Below are 19,629 nucleotides of genomic sequence, written 5' to 3' on the forward strand. Positions count from 1 at the left end.
TATTGGACAATTCTGCACCTCAAGATTTATGCACGATGCTAAGGTTCAGTGCCAATGCAGGGCATAGTGTGTTTTTTTGGTAGCAGCGCTTCGAGTAAGGGTGTGGAGGTTGGGGTGGTCGATGGGCGTGTATTACATAAAACCTCCCTTAGGGGGTCAAGAGTTTGCTTCCTGTTGTAGACCTGCAACCGTGATCTTTCTTTAACTTTAACCAAAAGTGTTGGGTTAGTAGTCTGGAACAAAGGCAGCTTGCTTGTATACCTTAGTATAACTTAGGTTATATAACTTTGTTCCTGGAACCAGTTCATTGGCATAGAGTGTACTCAATGTGGGGTTTTGTAGATAAAACATGATAAAGTGCCCTCTATGGTGGCCCAAACTGTCCTCTGGGTGCCCTTCCAGTGGAGAAAACGTGATGCTGTGCCCTCCTGTCGCAGTTCCACCGGACAGCCGTGAATGTTTTTACTGCAATGAGCAGGTCATCTTATTGCCAAATGTCCCACTCTCCAGCGGAAAGAGCACAGTCAGAGCGTTAAAAAACCTAAATGTGTGGGTTTTGTTCACTCCGTTCCTGCTCCGTCTCATGTCAGCGCAGACGAACCTGAAACAGATGAGGTAGATGAATGTTACAAACCGTTCATTTTAAAATGGGAGAGGATAAAGATAATATGTCGGCCACAATTCTGCGTGATACGGGAGCTAATCAGTCCCTCATTTTGCGGAGTGTTTCGCCTTTTACAAACAGCTCCTTCTGCGGCTCCGCCTTTGTCTGCTGCTGTCTGCTGTGTTCCCTGCTTGTCTTGTGACACGTGCACAGTCACGTAAATTTGGTAAGCCGTGGATTTGGCTGATTTGTTCCTTTTTTTCTGCAGGGGAGCCTGTAAAAACTGAGTTACCTGCAGCCAAATCGGAAAATGATTTTTTCCGATTTGGCAGCTAATCTGCTGCCCGTGGAGGCGGAGTTAGCCTTTTAAGTAGATAAGAGTACATGTATTAATGCACAACAAAATGATCCGATGCTGGCCAATTCTGACAATGGCAGTAAATCCAGGTACTGAAATCCCCGGTGTGTATAGTGTTGTAGATGGCATTTTGATGCGCAACTGGTCGCCTCCCGCTGTTGGTGATTTAGGGTGGAATTCCTTCCAGCAGGCAGTGGTTCCCCAGAACTTTCGTTCTCAAATCTTTAGTCTCGCCAGTGATAACTTCTCTGGCCACTTAGGAATTAAGAAAACTTACCACCGCATCTTACAGTCTTTCTTTTGGCCAGGGTTAAAGTCCAACGTAACCAGGTTTTGCCGCTCTTGCCACGTGTGCCAGATCAGTGGGAAGCCAAATCGGAGCATTCCTCCTGCTCCACTGCAGCCCATTCCTTGACTGTGTGGGTCCACTTCCTAAATCATAGTCTGGACACCAGCATTTGTTAACTCTGATGTATGCTCCCACTCGCTATCAGGAAGCAATTCCACTGCGCACATTAAAAACCAAGGCTGTTGTTAAGGCGCTCGTTAACTTCTTCTCCACTTTTGGGCTGCCCAAATACATCCAAACTGACAAAGGAACAAATTTCACGTCAAAACTGAAGCAGGGGTACACTTGGAGCGGGGTTACACCTAGATCTGGATCTCACCTGGATTGTGGTTGCATCTGCTGCCGCGTCTGCTGCCTGCTTGACACCAACTGCTACATTCCGTCTGTACGAGGGACTACCAAGGTTAACGAGGGACTACCAAGGCTAGGTGACAAAGTGGCAGCCTGGAGAATAAGACTTCTCAGTCACTGCCAAAGACATCAAGAACTCCCAGCAAGCATGCTGGTGCTGTGGGGACTAGCACACGGACATCGATCACAGGGACGTCCCACACCAACAGAAATGGACGTACTGAGGAGATGCTGGACAGTCCTGGCGAGCGAGCCAGATGTGTGGTGGACTGAGACAGCTGGAAGCTCCACTTGAAAGCCCGTCTGAGGACGACCCACATACTATTTTCACCACCGATACCGCATACTGTGAGTATGCGGTATCGGTGGTGAAAATAAGGCACGTTTCCTATTCAGACATGCTGAATTCAGGGACATCGTCATCCTGCTGGTTATCTCTAACAACCTCATCATATACCTTATTTACATGTCTTGAAGGGTCAGCCTCAATCGCCTCAACTTTTTTCTTTAAGTGCACTGGACTTAATCACATTCATATAATTTGGGTAATCTTATTTTTTAGGTAACGGTACCCTACATGTAACAAAACCTTCCCTCCTGGATTTCCTGGCTATATGGAAGCCATTAGGCCATCTCAACTCAAGAGAAAGAACACTAATTGAGCTAGCTAGCTGATGGTACATTAGCTATCCAACTGGTGACAGGAAAAATATAAATACAGCTGAAAACAAAATATAATTTTTTTTGACACTGTACAAACTCAAAGAAAAGCTGATGCACTCATAACAAAAAGTATGAAGGCTACTGCTGCCTTGGGTTCACGTCTACTGAGGTTGGTGCACATCCAGTCTGTCTAAAAATGTTAGCAGAAGACGGCATGAAGCCTAGTTTAGAAGTTGAAACGTAATTTGCTGCCTTCAAAATAAAAGTGTGAGAAATTCTACTTCAACTAGCTATTAATATGGAGATTTTTGGTTATAGTTATTAATTTAATTATTATTATTATTATTATTATTATCATTAAGAGTTCCAAATTGATAGTTTAGTATACTTAATGAGACTTATTTCTATGATACTATATTAATTGGCTTTTTCTTTGTTTCATAGAGTGGTGCTCTGAGGATGATTTAATGTAAATAAAATCATGTTATTCCACATTATAATTATTTAGATAATTATTAATTACTGTCGTTAGCCAGTTTAATGTCTTTTTGAGCTTATGTACCAACATAATTTGGTGCCCCATTATTATTAATATATATTCCGAACTTATATTAATTTCATTGATATTAATAATTATCTTTAATATTTTCCCATAACTAGATCAGCTCCAACTTGCGTACCCAACATCAGGACAAGATTCTTTTGCAATGTGTTTAACAAAGCTTGGGTTAATCAAACAGTTGGTAGGAGCACAGTAGTGCAGTGTCTACCTGTTGGAAGCAAATGAGGTTGTTATTTTCTTAGTAAGGATGCATATCAGTGCATTACCTTGAGGCCAAATTATGGCTACCAATGGGGAGCAAACAGTAACATGTAGGTGAAAAAGGCAGTTGATTATTATTCATCTTTCTGTGCCTTCTCAAACCCGTCCCCACAGATTGCAGATAGAAATACAGCCTGCTTCATTTTGCTGAGCTTTCAACTTAAGTGGAGCAAAGCAGAAAGATTAATACTGTGAATACAAAGTTGTTGTTTTTTTTTAATTAAATGACAAGATGCAATTTTCCACGCCGCTGGAGTATTACTGCGGTGGTTGAGGAGGCAGACGGCAAGGTGGCGAGGGTTGAGTAGAGGGAGGGGGAGCCAGAGGGATTATACATTTCCCTCTGTGGTGTCGAGTTGGGGGTGGCGGTGCTCCACATTCACCATGCGCCATCTGATAGCTGAAGTCAGAAGAAACAGCAGAGAATAGTACAGAATAGACCGCCCACCAGTCAGCAGATCTAAATACCGATCAAGTTTTATATAAAGAGAGATTTGATTCATACCTTGAAGAGCTGAAGGCTACCCTTCAGCTCTTCAAGGGTCCAATTGATTTTGGTAAGGGATTCGAATGACACAGAAAAATCGCGGTCGTGATGCTAGTGGCTGCTGGAGAACCCTGTGACCGGTTGGACAAGCGGCGATCTGTCTCCTGGCGTCGCTCCTGCCTCCTCGCCTGGATTTGTATGTCCACTCTGGAAGTGAACATACATATCCATCCATCCATTTTCTTCCTCTTATCCGGGGCCGGGTCAGGGGGGCAGCAGGCTAAGCAGAGAGACGTCCCTCTCCCCAGCAACGTTGTCCAGCTCTTCCTGGAGGACCCCGAGGCGTTCCCAAGCCAGACCAGATATAAAATCTCTCCAGTGTGTTCTGGGTCTACCCCGGGGCCTCTTACCAGTTGGAGGTGCCTGGAAAACCTCCAAAGGGAGGTGTCCAGGAGGATCCTGATCAGATGTTGAACCACCTCAGCTGGTCCCTTTAGAGTTGAAGGAGCAGCGCCTCTACTCCGAGCTCCCTCTGAATGTCTGAGCTCCTCACCCTCTCTCTAAGGCTGAGCCCAGCCACCCTACGGAGAAAACTAATTTTGGCCGTTGGTATCCGCGATCTCATTCTTTCGTTCACTACCCAAAGCTCATGACCAGAGGTGATGGTTGGAACGTAGATGGACCGGTAAATCGAGAGCTTTGCCTTCCAGCTCAACTCCCTCTTCACCACAATGGTCCGGTGCAGCGCCCGCATAACTGCAGACGCCGCACCGAATCGCCTGTCCATCGCTACTCCTCCTACACGTTTAGAGCAATCATCACCAAATTTGGTACAGAACATCTCTAGACCAAGCTTACTTTTTTGGATTGTTGATGTTTCACAGAGTTTTGCTATAGCTGGCCCTCAAATTTAGCTCAAATGCTGTGGGCAGGGCTTATATTACAAAAGATGTCATCCAATCAACTTCACACGTCGCGGGTACAAGCAGCCATACCGCGGTTCTCCAAAAATCTGCAAGCAGAACTTCAAGGGGCCAAGCAGTCGTCCTGTTACGGACGGGCATGCGCTCTGAACGGGCACTGCACTAGTGTTAATAAATGGATAATCATGTGTGCTGCTTGTGAATCACTTGTCAGTGATAGTAATCCACAGCTAATCCCACACAGCCTAATTATTAGCACTGAAAACATGATTGGGTACAATAGTTTTATACCGTATAGGACACTGCCAGACACTAAAATTTTCTAATTTTGTTTAAAAATGTATATTGGGGTAGGTTCATTCTGGCTCACAATGTTCCACGTCCACTTACCTGCTTACTAAGGTCTCCCTAATGCCCCGGACAGCGCGCGGCGGTTGCGGCGCAGCTGCGTGATTCACGCGCCGGGTGTTCAGACCAGCTGAGTTTCTGCTGCTGTCAGCCATTTCTTTCTACGTAGTTTGCCTTTCATAATGGTCATTTAATTTCATTATAAATATCATTTATATTTATTTTAGACAGAGAAAGGTTAAGAAACGTGTGGTAATTTGTTAATAATAGTAATAATCCACAATTAAAACCGTGTCCTATATCCATTCATGGAGCCCTGCAAGTCACTGCATGTTCTACAACACTATCCTACAAATATTTCAGAATAAAAGCCTTGTGTTAACAAATGAAGGAATTCTGTCCTCAGAAAAAAAACGCTTGGGGGCTTTTATTATGAAATGAAAGCAGGCAGTGTTGATTTAAAAATACAACATGTTATTGGGGAAATGTAAAAGATAATAAATAAAATAAAAGTAAAATAAAATTGTGCTCTCGATTTTAATAGCCTATTGTGTGAGACACCACTTTCAAGCTCTTTCTCTCATGCTCTCACTGCCCAAACAAAGCCACAAATATACAGTAGCTGTATTGTTAACTAGTCTGCGTGCACACACAGGATAACGTCTGAATGTCAGGCTTTTTTTCCCCCACATTCCATCTATGAATGAGAGAATGATTGATCCAGACACAGCCTCCAGCTCTGGGGCTGCTGCAAATGTTTTTCACTGCACCCGAATTACAATTAATAACCTAAAAATAACACAATATTAGATCAGATGATGTTGTAGCCTGATGTGAAACCAGTATCTCAATATGTCATAAAATAAAACCAATTACATGATGCCGAGTTGAATATCCAGTCCTGTTGGAGACAGCGGTTGAGGGTATTTTCTGCGTGGAGCGTGTGGCGCTAGAAATGACCTGTTGACAACATGTGGGGCACCCTTTAAAGGCACTTCTATGAGGGTGGGTGGCAGTATACAACCATTTGCTGTTGCCAGTAGGTGGCGCTTTGACAATCACTCATAATGGCACATACATGTCTTCAGGCCTGGGCTCTTATCCAGCTTGTGAAATTTGTTGCAGATTGGACTATGTAAAGTAAAGTAAACAGCCTCCTGTGTCATGTCGAAACATTGATATTCGCCGCACTGCCACAACAACGCCGTTTCGCGAAAACACAAAAGCTTCGCAATTTTGCATCATGAAGGTGTTGAGATTCTGCTGCCCGACTTTAAGATGGATTTCTTGAAACTATAATTTCGCACAGTTCCATACCTATCAAGTGATAAACGGATAGTGTGGATGTGCGTGTAAAGTTTTGTGCATCCCAAAGTCCTCAAACATGTTTCCGTAAATTTAAAAATCACGCACGAAATCCAAGATGGCTGACTTCCTGTTGGCCGAAAAAATCTAAAAAATATTTAATACGAACTTGAAGATGAAAGCAATGACCTACTCGAATGTCGTGAAGATCGAAGTAACTTTTTCTGAAAACCTGCCTGCATTAGAGAGCGCTATGGAGCCCGCTGGCGACACCTGAGCCCAATCACTACAGAACTTTGAATTTCCCACCAGTTCTGATGCGTATTCCAATTTTTGTTTTTGTTTTTCGTGAATCCTAAGTGCCTCAAAAATGCGATCTCGCAGCAGAAAAATAATCCCAGCAAAGACAATAGGTTTCCTCGCACTTCGTGCCAGGACACCGGTGGGTCCTGGCACTTTCGTGCCCGGGCCCTAATTATATCAGATGGTAACAGCCTGATACAGTATGAAAGTTATCTGAATGTCCGGCATAAACCGATTACATATAGCATTAAAACTTGTAGCATATTTAATAGTCAATCGTTAATACATATCAAAATATGAATCAATAATTAATAATTCAAAGTTATGAATCATGAACCCATGAATTTTCATAAAGGTGAAGGAGAATGATGACACTCAGCTTCAGCTATCATACACAATCAGTTTTAATATCAAAATTCAACCAGGGGCCACCCAATTTTGGAAAACTTCCAAATTTAATATTAATCAAGTCTAATAGTGTCAGGTTTGCCACGGAGTTCTTGGGCATAGTGTAAAGTGATTTAAGTTGTTATATATACACACAAATCAAATAACGGAGTTCTTTTATAAATGTAAAACGTTTATTTAATTAACTACATGATTAAACTACTAACAGAAAATAATTGAATAAATGATAAAATGGTTGCTCCTGGTCGTCCTTGGTCACACATCGCCTTAGATTTTGTTACCGGTCTGCCCCCTTTCTGAAGGCAACACGGTCATCCTCACCATAGTGGACCGGTTCTCAAAAGCAGCTTACTTCATCGGCCTTCCCAAGCTCCCCTCTGCCCGAGACACTGCGGACCTGCTGGTTAATCATGTCGTTCGCCTTCATGGTTGTAATGGAGATGTGATAGATGCTGATGGTTGGGAATATGTGACCTAGGGGGTGCATCGATAAGAATACAGGGGAAGCTTTGATGTTATCTTCAGTAGCCTTTAATTCTCAACAGGCAGGTGGATGCATATGTGTGTGGTTCTACATTAAACCAGAAACAAACAGCATTAACATACAAACCCAGCAGCAGTGCTGACCAGACCCAAAAAGCAGTAGGCTACTAATGCTAATGAACGCTAGAGCATGTCTTATGACTGACATAACCTAAAGTTAAACTGCTAATTAGCTCCTAACAGAATTACAACCCAACAGAAGCATGAAGGCATCATCATTGTAAGCACCTTGACAACAACAACCATTCAGAGCAGCCCACACAGGTGAAAATACTTTAGCCTACTGTTAGAAACGTTAGCTTGTTAGCGTGTGGCTAGCAGACTTTATGCTAGCACAGTGGACAACAGCACACCACAACATCAACACAAACTGAAGGCACCGAATATAACACACTACTCACTTGTTTCTGAATGCACACATGCCTGGACGGCTCACAGAGAGCAGCTGTGCACAATGACCAGCCTTGTTACGTCTGTGTGTTTTCCTCTCTCCACTTTCACAGCAGGTGTGGAGGGACACCCAGTCCGCCCTGCTCAGGACAGCGGCTAACAACAAACGGATTGCTGACCGCCATCGGACCCCGGCACCCAACTACATCCCAGGTCAGAAAGTTTAGTTATCTTCCAAAGACATTCCGTTAAAGACCGAGTCCAAGAAACTTTCTCCCGTTTCATTGGACCATTTGAGATTGAAAGAATCATTAGCCCCTCCACTGTCAGACTGAAGCTGCCCAGGACCCTTAGAATTTACCCTTCTTTCCATGTCTCTCAGATCAAAGCTATTCTTTCCAGTCCATTGTGCCCTCCTTCCGATCCCCCTCCGTCCGCCCGGATCATTGGTAATCACCCCGCCTACACTGTCCGCCGACTACTGGATGTACGATGCCGGGGCCAGGGTCTCCAATATCTGGTGGATTGGGAGGGATATGGGCCAGAGGAACGTTCCTGGGTGCCCCGGTTCCGCATCCTGGACTCAGCCCTCGTTCGGGATTTCCATCGGTCCCACCCGGACAGACCCGGTGGTTCGCCTGGGACTCCCATTAAGGCGGGGGCGGGGGGGGGAGCACTGTTGTATACCCAGTCTTTCCCAGTGTTTCCCTGTGTTCCCTGCCCTTTTGTCTCCTGTGTTGTTTCCCCCTGTCTGTCTTTGTGTGTGTATGTGCAGGTGGGCGTGGTTTCCCTTTGTCCTCCTCTCGGGCGTTGCGGCTGGCACACCTGATGGTGATCTTCCAATCAATTCACAACAACTGCGGTATATCAACCCTGGGATTCCTTCCACACTCCACCAGATCGTTCAGTCCCCCTCCATGGTATTAACGTCCTCAGGCCTGCTTGACCCTTGTGCTTGTTTTTTGGTGTAGCCTGCCGCTTTGACTAATCCTGTTCTCCTGTGTTCAGATCCACCACGTCTGCCTGCCGCCCTCGCTCTGCCTGCCTGCCACTCTCCAGCCATTCCCTCTTTGTTGCTTTTTACTGAGCTCACAAACCAAACCTATGCTCTACTCTTGAGGATAATTGGAACTCGCCCCTCGTGCCCTGCCTGTCCACCCAATGACCCAACTCCCCAGGACAAAACCCCAAGCTCCTTCTGCCAACCCACGACCCACTCCCCGCAAAGAACAATTTATTATTTTCTAAATAAATTCACCTTAACTTGATCTGTGTGTTCTATGTGCTGCATTTTGGGTCTACTCCTTGCCAGTTTGTAACAAAAACTACAGGAAAAAAAGGAATAGAATGAATAAAGGATGAATGAAGGAATACAGTGAATAAAAACAAATCAAATGTGACTAGGTCAATTTAGTGATTGATATTTTTCAAATAAATGTATTGTTTGACTTTTCAATAAAATTGAGGTTCAGTATATTAATGCACCTTTCAGTGAGGCAGTTTCATGTTCATTCTAAATTTAGATGGAATCTAATTTAGGTCTCATGCTTATTGATGAATTTTTTGATGAATTAGTCACATCTAGCATATAGATTTCTGAAACTACTACTATTTATTAATTCTCTCTAAATTTCGCTCACCGAGATGAATATTGATATCGGCCTGTTTAGCAGAGTTTGAGGCATTCTCATCATTATCCATAATACGACAAGATTCTTTAGTTAGTCATGGACATGTTTGTCATCAGGTGCTTGATTTTGGGGGTTTGCTGATATTGAAAAGTCATTCTGATCTGCATACAACTTACATTTTACATTGATATTCTTAACTTTATGTTACAAGAATGCAAATGAGTGATATTCAAGTATCTTCATTTATTAAAATGAATATTCTGACAGCAGTCCTTAGTAATTCTGGTGTAATTACTTGAGTATTGTATTTCTTTCCTAGATTACTGGGAAAAGTAAGGAGATAATAGCAATCTGTTTCATTGTGACACTGGCCACAGGATTATCCTGCTTTGCGTGGGGGGCTGCTGACCCCAGGGTCAGCAGGGCGGTGTACCTACACTGTACAACAGTATATGGAAACAGCTGGAGGTCTCCGACTAGCCAGTCACATTCTGTTTGTGAAGCCCCCACGGCACCTAACACCACCCCCCCCCCCCCCCCCTTCCTCTTGGCTGCATCCAGAAGAGTGAGATGAGTGATGAGTTGTCTGGCTCGGGGTTACGTTCACCCTCTTGGTGGACTTCTATAATGAGAACGTCTCTGTTGCAGCTCAACACCTCTGTCCAGGTGAGGGTCGGAAATAATGTGCAACTCTGGCCAAAGGGCAGAAAAACAACACTTTATTTTGTGAAATATGGAGCAGTGCACTTGGTGGGAGCAGGACAAAATCATGACAGTATTTTCTGTTATTGTCCTTTTAATGTCCTTAAAGTGAGCAAATGTCTCACATCAGTAAAAAAAACAGTGATCTTTGAGGCAGACATGAAATACACACATAACCAAGACACATGCACCAATTACTCTAATCTCACCTCCTTTTCCTCTTTCTCCACATCCTCTACAACTGAACACAAAGACACAACCTGGCACATAAAACAGAAGGAAATTGGTCCCTCGGAGGCTTCCGTGGCCTTGTTACTGAGCCAAGTAGAGGAAAACTCAAACAAACGCTCGCTCCATCACAAGCCCACAGTCCCCTGAAAAAAACACCAGATTTTTCTGTGTTCCAGAGCTATTGCCAAATTTGTCTTAGGTTTGTTCTCATCACTGGACACCTTATATCTTCTTCTGTCATCAAGTCTAGAAACCTAATGTCCTCATCAGCCACTGAGAGCTGCCAGTAAAGATGCTGCCAAGGTGATGACAGAATAACACTCAACTGACAGATTAGTCTGTCTGTTCGTCATCTGAAATTGTAGTCATTACAACAGCTGGACAAACAGCAGACTGTCCTATGAACAGTCCCACCAGGACACACAAGTTTTGTTGTTTTGGGTATCACAGCCCAACTATTCAGGGTCTTTTTTTAAACTTTTCTTTATTGTAAGACAGTGTTGTAATGTTTTAAAATTGCAAAAATCTGATTATTTAAGAAATTTAGAGTAAATGCATTTCCTACCAGTTTGATTTTTATTTATTTATTTATTTTTGATTAAAGCTGCATTTATTTATTTTTTGGTCGCTTGGGAGCAGCAAAACAAGCTAAAATTATACTTTATATACTAGGGGTGTAACAATTAATCTACTACATCGATGTATCGATTTATATTCCTACGATCCAACTACATCCATAGGTACTCGGCAAGTTGTCCTTCACGGGAGACGTATATCGATATAAAATCGGTTGTATGGATACTAAGGATTTCTACGTTGTATTTAAGGACGACAAACGTTATATGAAAATGTTTTTTAGCACTTTTATTAGTAAAGAAATGTTAAACGTTACTCCGGTTCACTCTCCAGACATGCGCCAGCTTGCCAGCTCTGCCCTCTGCAGCGCGAACACGCATCCATGGCGTGCATGCAGACGAACGGCACACTGGACTCCTCGCTCTCTCAACCGGTAACGGCGTGGAGGGAGAGGGGCATCGGTCTGCATGACCTGGCTGCGTGTTTCAGGTGCTATCAATCCACTCGACAAGGGCGGCCTCACCCACCGGAGCTTTCCCCGTGCGCTGCGTTTTTTCATTCAGAGGAAATTACTTTCCTTTCCCCGTCATGATATCTACGTGCACGCAGCATCAGCCTCATGGATGAAGCTGGCGATGGGAATTATCACGACGGGACTAAAGTAAAAAACTGAACAGAAACTCAACTAACGTTAGTCTTAGGTGAAATAAACATCAGAGATGCTTTGCTACAAGCAGAAACTGCAGGAGCAACTTAGGACATGGTGTTGCATGTCCTCCTCTAAATAACATTCATTGGTGGCAAGGTGGTCAGAGCATTCACATTGATGGGAACCCTTCTGCATCTTCAGCAGGTATCTCAGGGTCATAAGCGTTTCGCCCCTTAGCCTGTACGCTTCACCAGAGTGGGGCAGTGGAGACTACATTAGCCTTCACCTGCAGAAGGGTTCCAACTGCGGGCTCTTGTCAACCAGAGCCACCTTGAGCTACTCTCGGCTACCGTGGCTATTTCTCCAGTGGCTTTCTTCAGTTGTTTGGGTTCTAAACCAATCTTCTGTAAGAAGTAGCCCACTGATGTTGCTGGGAAACCGCGGCAGCCAACTTCGATGGGGAATAAGGCTGCATACCAACCTTTGACTAGGGCCTCATCAATCAAATCCTGGTACTTGGCCTTTTTCAGTTGGTGAGAAATGGGTAGCCTGTCCTCCCAGGGCACTGTGAGTTCGGCTACCAAGATGGTTTTTGTGCTCCTTGATAAAAGAATCATGTCCGGTCGGAGTGAGGTTACCGCCACCTCTTCTGGAAAGACGAGCCTCTTCTTGAGATCCACTTGTATCTCCCAGTCAGAAGCTCGATGCAAAATGGATGGCGGGTTCTTGGCAGTTGTTCTTGTCTTAGTAACCTTATCTCCTTCTCTTTGGAAACCGATGACTCCGGGTGGTGGTGGTGCCTGGTGTGTGTTGGCTTTAACCCTCTGTAGGTCTGCCCATTTTGCAATTTCTGTAAGGACCTTATCATGCCTCCACCTGTAACGGCCTTCACCCAGAGCTTTAGGACATCCAGTCAAGATGTGATTCAGGGTACAGAGGGTTGCTCCACACTGTTTGCAGGATGGGTCCTCTTCTTTGCCCCAGATCTTTAGGTTGTTTGGGGTTGGCAGGAGAAAAGAGCCCAAATGAACCCTGTAGGTGGATTACTGGATAACTATCAGCTGTTTGCTTACTATCAGCTGTTTGCTCACTATCAGCTGGTTGATCACTATCAGCTGTTGATCACTATCAGCTGTTTGATCTCTATCAGCTGTTGATCACTATCAGCTGTTTGATCTCTATCAGCTGTTGATCACTATCAGCTGTTTGATCACAATCAGCGTGTTGATCACTATCAGCTGTTTGATCTCTATCAGCAGTTGATCTCTGTATTATTGATCTACCGTTTATATTGAAGATGAGGACAGAAGCAGCAGGTTAAACCACTGTTCATTTAACTTGAATAGAAGTTGGTTTATTATATGTAGTGTTAAATATTTCACTGCCTTGTATCTTGAGAACTGAATCAGCGGGTCCTGCAGTTGCACTTTTTTATATTTTATATCCATAATCAATTTATCCCTGATTCCCTTAAAAGAAAAACTTTGAGGAATCCTGACCTGCTCTGTCCAGTATCAGTTATTTATTTCACAGTCACACTGACTGAATCTTTGGCAAGAAAAAGTTACTGTATTGATTTCAAGGCGTTGACTCGTATCATATCGTATCGCTCTAGATTAGCCAAATATCGTCCTTGAATCGTATCGGATCGACGGAAATCGTATCGTATCGTTGTAAAAACGTATCGTTACACCCTTATTATATACCTTACCTAACATAACTATGCTTTCCACTATACAATATATACAGTATACAAATAATATCTACAAATGTCCAAAAAAAGTCAAATGTATGAAAGACATATATATAAACGTTAGCAGCAACAGTAACAGCAAAAGGTTTTGAGCCCCCATTAGGTTGGTTTGTAGATGTGTAGGCTCTCTCCAAGTCATCCAAAAAATCCTCATCAGCCAAGCTGCACTTGTTCATCTGCAGGTGAAGTGCTTTTTGTGAAAGCTGCATTTGCGTCTGTGGCATTGTCACTGGTATGTTCAGTGTAGCCAGTCAGGCTAGTTGCCACATGTGAGTTGGTGATTTGTATTGTGAAGGCAAAAGTGTCAAAGCTATGTTGCTCCACATCTTCTGCATCTTGCAGTTGATCAGCTCGGTGTAGTTGTTTAATGTATGTGTGCAGAACAGATGGTGGCAGAGTCACTGTGCTTTCTATTCCCAAGTCTGACTTTAGAAGCTTTTTTCAAAAACATTTGTCACATCGGTGTTACTTCAGTTTAGTGCTGAATGTAGGTTGCTTTTTGTTGCACCTGACACACTATCTCCGTTCATCAAGTTTGACACCCGTGATGTGATCTGTGATGGTTAGGAGATGCTGTTGTTGTTCCTCGGCGTGGATTGCAGCTATACTTGCTGGCACATTCACATGGCTGTGGCTTTGGTGCAGGTCGTGTACAGTGTAGACAGCTAGCATGTGGACAGGTTGGTAATGCAGTACGATTTGCCAGCCAGGCTTTAAGACTTTTACTTGGCTGTCACACAGCACTAGCTTCATTTTGGAGGTGCCATCTCCAACATAGCATTCCATTTCTGTTCCGTACACAACTCTCTCCTCAGTGCTTGTGTTTACGTTCATCACTTGCACGTGAATTTCTCCAACTTGCAAACAAGAACATGATAGTATTGATTGGCGGGGAAATAACATCAATACATAGGCGTACAAACACTGGTGTTTTCTCCCCATGGAGCTGATCAGAAAACTATACTGGGAAAAAAAGTTTGGAAACTTATGTCTGATAGATTATTTCTCTGTTGATACAATGCTAATTGGCATTTTATTTTACATGGTTGGAAAGCCTGTTTATTTACCTTCACAGTAATGTCCAACTTGTAAGGATCATGCATTTGTGGGATGAGCAGCACAGCTGATTATGTGGGGAGCACTCAAGAAAAATTTGCCAAAATGCTCTGCCAATGGTAAACAGTGTATTCTCCTGTTGGGATTGACTCTTGTTTTGAGTTGTTTGGTGGATTGGATGATTGAACTCTATCAGTAACAAGGAACAAACAAAACATATTGGCTATTTTACACTTTTTTCATTTAAAACACCGTCAGGAGCCTCAGTAGCGGTAGAAGATCCATACCCAGCCACAACAGCCTGGCACCTCCTCCTCATGCTGGTCACCAACCTGGTCACACGTTGCTGTGGGATGGCATTCCATTCCTCAACCAGGATTCATTGCAGGTCAGCCAGCGTGGTTGGGCTTTCCAACGATGTAAAATACAATGACCATTAGCATTGTAACAACAGAGAAATAATCCACCAAACACAAGTTTCCGAACTTTTTTTTCCCAGTTTATTTTGGTTCAGTAAATGTCTGCCTTCAGGTAGGCTGTTGAAGGCTGGTTAGTGAGCCGCTGCTGACAGAAGGGATGAGACGTTTACAGAAGATGGAGTCGGTGTGGATCGGATGACAGAATGGTTATGTGTCATTCACATCATGCTTACGCATTGCTTCCAGTTGGACTTCTCGGTTACTGCTTCAAGCTTCTTGTTGGCCAGGAAAAACAATTAATTAATTACGGTGAAAACATGAACGACAGTTGTTTAGGTTAGTAGTATGGAGGCGATACATCGAGGGAAACAGACATTTCTGCATTCTAAAAAATGTCTCTCTGTTCAGTATTATAAACTGGGAAAAAAAGTTTGGAAACTTGTGTTTGGTGGATTATTTCTCTGTTGTATCAAAGCTAATTGGCATTGTATTTTACATCGTTGGAAAGCCTGTTTATTTACCTTCACAATGATGTCCAACTTGTAAGGATCATGCATTTGTGGGATGAGCAGCACAGCTGATTATGTGGGGAGCACTCAAGAAAAGGGGGGCATCTCCCTCACTGGCAAAACAAGGCTCTTCATCATTGAAGGCCATCTCAATGCAGTGAGATATCGGGATGAGATTCTGCAGCCAGTGGCGATCCCATATCTCCACAATCTGGGACCTAACTTCATCCTCCAAGATGACAACGCTCGCCCTCACAGAGCCAGGGTTATCACAGACTACCTCCACAATACGGGAGTAGAGAGAATGGAACGGCCTGCCAAGAGTCCACACCTCAACCCAATTCAATACTTGTGGGATCAGCTTGAGCGTGCTATACGTGTTAGAGTGACCAACACAACCACGCTGGCTGACCTGCAACTGGTTGAGGAATGGAACGCCATCCCACAGCAACATGTGACCAGGTTGGTGACCAGCATGAGGAGGAGGTGCCAGGCTGTTGTGGCTGCGTATGGATCTTCCACCCGCTACAGAGGCTCCTGACATTTTGTATTAAATTAATAAAGTGTAAAATTGCCAATATGTCTTGTTTGTTCCTTGTTACTGATAGAGAGTTCAATCTTCCAATCCACCAAACAACTGAAAACAAGAGTCAATCCCAACAGGAGAATACACTGTTTACCATTGACGGAGCATTTTGGCAAATTTTTCTTGGGCGCTACCCACATAATCAGCTGTGCTGCTCATCCCACAAATGCATGATCCTTACAAGTTGGACATCACTGCAAAGGTAGATAAACAGGCTTTCCAACCATGTAAAATACAATGCCAATAAGCATTGTAACAACAGAGAAATAATTGACCAAACACAAGTTTCCGAACTTTTTTTTCCAGTTTATATATTTCAGGTATTTGACTCCTGTAGTGCGGTTGTTGGTCTGGTTTTGCAGATTGATGTTAAATAGAACTGCATCATACTGGTACAGGTGTAATGACAAGTTAATCATTCGAGTTGAAAATGTAAGTTGAAAGATTCGATATGATGGTAATATTAACAACAACAAGAGAACTCACCGTGGTAAAGCCGGAGAGCAAGTACTTCCGTTTCAGTCTCATCTCGCTGTCGTGAGGCTTTTTGTTTGGGAAGTCTTTGGTTACGGTGATGGTGGTTTGTCTGTTGACCAGCACGTTGTAGTTGTCATTTCCAGACTGTCTGACTCTAGTATGAGTAAATGAGTAAAGCAGGCTGCCAGTTTCATGAATACTTAGTACAATCAAACACTGTCAAATTGATTTTCAACAGCGTTCAATGTGTTTAACAGCACACATTCTAGTAGGTTTGACATTGACATATAGGAATATTTGGACATTGAAACGATTCACAAGTGAATATCTTTATTTTAGTAGTAGTCAATACACTCTCAACGCTTAATGTGTATTTGTAATGTTCCATCTGCATATTCTACAGTTCTAACACCTTAAACATGATCCAGCAGATGTAAACATTATATTCAAGAGCTGCATTTAGGTTTGTCACTGTCCCATAATGTAAGATATGTGGAAATCAATCAAGTTTTTGGCCAAATCAAAGTGAAAATCTGTGTTCCATTAGCTGCTGTTCTTGTTTTTGACCTCATCCCACACCGTACACTTGATGCTACGCCGAGCGTGCCTAACGTAACTACGTAACTACATGCTCTGCTCTCCATGCCCATGGAATATACCACCACTCTCCAGCGAAACCGTCTGTCTTCTAAGCAAATTATTGCCAGTAAGTCAGCGACTTATCAGTTTTGTTTTATTTTACCGGACCATGCTAATGCTAAACCGACATGCTTGATATGCATGCAGGCTGTAGCTGTCTTCAAAGCAGACAATCTAAAGCGGCACTTCAACACTCTGCATGCTGCCAGTTTTGATGCCAACTATCCTACAAAATCAGACATCTGCAAAAGAAAAATTGCAAATATGATGAGATCATACAAGCACTCCGTTTCTACGATCTGTAAATCAACGTCGTCGCAAGAGAGCACAACAGCGGCATCATTGCTTGTTTCATGGAACCTTGCTTAAGCTAAGAAGCCATTCGCTGATGCTGAGTTGATTAAAAAGTGTGCAATTGATTTGGTTGGAGAAGTTTAAAGTCACGATGAGAAAAGCAAGAAAACGGTTGTGGAGCTATTAAAGCAGTTGCCGCTGTCGGATAACACGGCAACAAGAAGAGTGAAAGTTTTAGCGGAGGAGTGTTTAAAGAAAGCAGAGGCCATATCACTAGCCATCGTCTCATCCTGTGACCGAACTGATATGGAACAGCTATCTGTGTTCACAAGATGTTTTGATGGAAAGATCTTTCGGGAGGAGCTGCTCTGTTTGCGTTCTCTCCCCGGGCGCACGACTGGGGAAATTGTTTTTAACGAGTTGACACAGTTCTTCAAGAAGAATGGCTTGGATGTGAGAAACGTTGTGTCCGTTGTCACCGATGGGGCTCCGTTGATGGTGGGACAACACAGGGGCTTGGTAACCAGGCCTGCCGCCGTTAATCCAGCACTCTTGGCGTTTCATTGCATTATTCACAAATCAGTGTTGTGCGCTAAGCTGTGTGGGGAAATGAAAACGGTGATGGAACCTTTTGGAGCGATACATTCTGGGGAGAAAATTGCACTTTCCTCGTCTGCGGGAGCATTGTGAGAAGAACAAAATGCAGGAGGATCCAGTGATGAAGGTTTTTGTGACAAGCCTGGCACAAAACTTCAAGGAACGATTTGAAAGCTCCCCTAAACTCTCAAGTGACATCCTCCTCTTCCTGAGACAGACATTCTCTGTTTTGGCTGACGGCCAGTGGACTGCAGAGGCCAGAAGGCTGGCACCTTCCATAGATGAGGCAGCTCTCCAGACGGAGGTCCTGGAGATGGGAACATCTGATGTGCTCAAAGCACAACCAAGAACGATGGAGTGAGTGACTTTTGGATCAACATTGTTCCCCAAGCTCGATTCAAAAACACAAGAGCTATTGCAATGCTCCTCCTCACAATGTTCCCCTCCACGTACATCTGTGAGTCATCGTTTCCTTCAATGAACTCTATCAAGACCCAGGAAAGAAACAGACTCTCTGATGCACATCTTGGTCAATGCCTCAGGATTGCCACAACAGAATACAGGCCCGACATCAGAGGGATTGCCTCATCCCGTCGCTGTCACTTCTCTCACTGATTGGTGAGTGAACATCCATTTATTTTTGTCCATTGGTCAATCTTATTGTGGTGTATTATAATAATAATTACAACAACAATAATACTAATAATTTCATTTGTATAGCACTTTTCATAATCAAATGAGTTCAATTAAAAAGAACAAATAGATGAAATGAGAGAACAGAAACAAAGGCAGTACTACTAAAACAACAGCAACAGTGTTATTGTGGTATTTAAAAAGTAACAAACTGAAAATCTCTCTGTTTGTCTCCCTGTCTCTGTCTCTCTCAGTGTGTGTGTGTGTGTGTGTGTGTAAATAATTAAATGTTTGGTTTTGCACTTATTTTGTTTCAAGAGAATCCCAGGCCTAAATTATTACTACAACCACCTTGACTACTACTACTTATAATAATAATAACAACAACAAACACAACAACAACAACAACAACAACAACAATAACAATAACAATAATAATAATAATAATAATAATGAGGATGATGGTGGTAACAGCAGCAAAAACAGATGTTTTGGCCCCTTGGCTTGGCATGCTTGACATAATTTGTCCCTTGGGGGAAACTAATTGGGGAACCCTTGCTTAGAGTATGCTCCTTGTGATTTTATAGAGAAGAAAGATTCCTGTGCACACTCTTTTAGAAATGTGTATTCACATATGTATAACTGTATAGCTTGCAGAAAGCTGAGCTGAGCCACAGCTGCTGTCCGGTACATTCATGCACTTGAACTTCTGATGTTTGCACCTCCAACAACATACTGGATGTAGTTGCTGCTTCTACATGCTTGTATGTGTGTGTGTGTGTGTGTGTGTGTGTGTGTGTGTGTGTGTGTGTGTGTGTGTGTGTGTGTGTATGAATTGATCAGCTAGAGTCATGCTATTTCCAAATGATTAGGGGAAGGATATTTTTAGCTCAATCGAAAACGCTGAAAATAAACTGGTCCGGCCTAGGTTAGGTCTGGTTCGGTCTAGCCAGGTAAAAGAGCCATTTCAGTGACATGGAAGACTCGGTTTTAGGGTCAACATACTTCGATAAGCCACTAAT

At 43.3% G+C, this 19,629-nt stretch overlaps 1 long non-coding RNA gene across 1 annotated transcript in view; it reads left to right on the top strand.

Moving 5' to 3' along the window:
• LOC141779815 (uncharacterized) overlaps positions 1-19,629 on the top strand; it is a 648,874-nt gene that overhangs the window by 9,109 nt on the left and 620,136 nt on the right. The window lies entirely within an intron of this gene.

This window comes from Sebastes fasciatus, chromosome 12, assembly GCF_043250625.1.
Source record: "Sebastes fasciatus isolate fSebFas1 chromosome 12, fSebFas1.pri, whole genome shotgun sequence".
Taxonomy (NCBI): domain Eukaryota; kingdom Metazoa; phylum Chordata; class Actinopteri; order Perciformes; family Sebastidae; genus Sebastes; species Sebastes fasciatus.